Consider the following 2,746-nt stretch of genomic DNA (forward strand, 5'->3'; position numbering starts at 1 on the left):
GTGTCCGGCGCCACCACGACCCTTAGTGGATTTTGGGCCGTGACACCAAATGGAGTTCTGAGCAAAAAGTTATGTATATTTTACTAGACAGTGCGCAATATGCCTACTCGATTCTTCGTTTTGTTGCTCTATCATCCGTTAATCCCCGAATACGATCCCGACTTAATTCCTTGGACTTTTACTCAGACTTCAAAGCTCCAAATTACTTGAATTCATTCCGTATCATCTACATAGCTTGGAATCACCCCTACAAGGCATAAAACACACAATTAGTGCAAGACACTAGCGATTAAAGCTCAAACTCAATTAAAGTGCACTAAATTTGAGTGTAATAAGCGACTAAATACCTAATTATAGCCTATCATCAACACCCCACACTTAAACCATTGCTCGTCCTCGAGCAATCAAACTACACCTTTTTTATAGACACGACCTTTTTAAGAAAATTCTCCTAACTCATCATACCAAGAGTATTTAAAATAGACTAAGCACAAAAGCGTAACATCTTCACCTCAAGATTTGACTCACAAGTACCACGCATTATTCACAACTCACCCACTTACTCTAACATAGAGGTCACCGACATTACCTTTCCTTCATGAATCAAGTGCCCTCACACAACAAAAGAGAGTAGTTCCACCCAATAAAATTTAAGAACACTTAGGAACTCAAGATAGAAAGAATTCACTCACTCTCAGAAATAACATTCATATGCCACAAAAGATGCACCATAGGCTTGCCCGTAGTGTACTACTCTAATACTCGAGCTTATTCAGTCTAGGATCAAGTAAGACTTTATTTGGTTGTAATGTAGGCTGCGGGACGGGTAGGATACATTTAGATATAAGAGTGACTACACCTCCCTAAGCACTTTAATACATATACTTTAACATTCAAACCCCATACTTATGTTAAACCAAAACTCCACTTTCACATCAATGTATATTATTACCCCATTCTTCTTTGAGCACACTTACATCAAAAGCCATCACTTATCAAGGAATATTTTTTTTTTCACAACAATCCAAATATTTTTTTTCGAATTCAAGTGGCTCTTACTTTTTCAAAACAGTGCACCTTTCTCCTTATTTCATTAGTTCCACTCAAAAGCCAAACCAACCACCCCACACTTTAACTTTTACACAGTTCATAATAATTCAAGTGCTCATGAGAGGTTAAAAGGTTCAAATAGATGATTAATTCAAATAAATGGGTAAGGCTTGTAATGTGGTTGCCAAAGAAACAAGATTACAGGCTAAAAGGGGTTAACTACGATACATAACAATTAGGTGGGTAAATTATACATATCTGGCTCAACAAAGAAACGCCTATATCACTTCCAAGATTGAACAAAACTACTATTTCGCTTTGCAAACACACAGGGCAAGTTCTAGGCATCAAATGCAATGCACAGAATATAACAAATCCTTACACACACATGGCACATAACTCACTCAGGATTTCACTCATCAAGACACTCTAGTCAAAGCAGTTAAGCAAATTTAAGATCATACAATTTAAGATACTTATACAAGAGTCAAAAATTTAGCCTAAGCGTCACAACCAAAGTACTCACTATTCTCAAGGCATAACAAAGTCAAGAGATATTGCTTCATTTCAAAACACAACACAATGGCTCCTATTCCTAATAAAAAGATTAACTACACCCGGTTCAAATAAAACCCTTGGAAAAGAACCACGGCACAAAGAAAAACCAAAGGGGAGTTGCTACACTACCTAACAAAAAAAAATCTTTTTTTTATACTTAAATCCCTCAAGAAAATTGTCTAATAGATCCATCGTCGGGAAAAGTCCAATCTTTTCTATTTAAAAAAAAAATTATTCAACTAAACTAACACAACTAAAATAGCATAGAAAGCCACCCAGACAATCTTCTCACCCCACACTTAAAATTGTGCATTGTCCCCAATGCACACCCATACATAAAAGAGGGTAAAAGAAACTCCATGGTAGGCCAAAGAACGAAGCACTAGCATCTCATGGGGTACTCAGACTTCTCCCAGGCCTGGTCCTTCGTGTGGGTACCTCACACTTAGTTCCAACCATCTGGTTTGTTGTTTCATCCTTCGAATGGCTTTGCATTCCATGCTCCTAAAAAATAAAAAATCCACACTACAAAAATAAAACAATTAGAAAATAAAATAAAATAAAATAAAATAAAGCAGTAAAGCTGGGTTGCCTCCCAACAAGCGCTTGATTTAACGTCGTGGCACGACGTGAATCACTTTTTCCCTCCACCTTGAACTTATGAATTGAGCCCCCAATTTGGATTCAAGTATTCGGTTATGCTCCAGGGGTGGTGGAACAAATATAATTGGCCCAAGCAACCATTGTACTATTTTACACTTCTTGGCTTTTAGATGAGGCATGTAGTCCTGTCTTTCTGGCAAGAAAAATTCCAGACTGTAGGCACATTGTTCCTCATTCCTTGACTCCTCAACCGGCTCGGATGACTCTATTTCCATATCAACATCCAAGCCCAATGTGGAAAAATGTTTGGAGTGAGGACCAATGCGCTCAAACACATGAACTTTAGGACTTTCAACATCCTCAACATCAATGATACTAGAGTCAACAAAATTTGTATCCTCAAAGTCCTTGACTGACTCTAGTCTCACTTCTTCAACATCGACATCCTTAAATTGTAGTTGGATAGGTTGTTGATGTTCTACTCTGACCTCCTTAATTAACACCTCAAATTCACGCTATTCTTGGCTACTATCCC

The sequence above is a fragment of the Nicotiana attenuata genome, unplaced genomic scaffold (genome assembly GCF_001879085.1).
Source record: "Nicotiana attenuata strain UT unplaced genomic scaffold, NIATTr2, whole genome shotgun sequence".
Lineage (NCBI taxonomy): Eukaryota > Viridiplantae > Streptophyta > Magnoliopsida > Solanales > Solanaceae > Nicotiana > Nicotiana attenuata.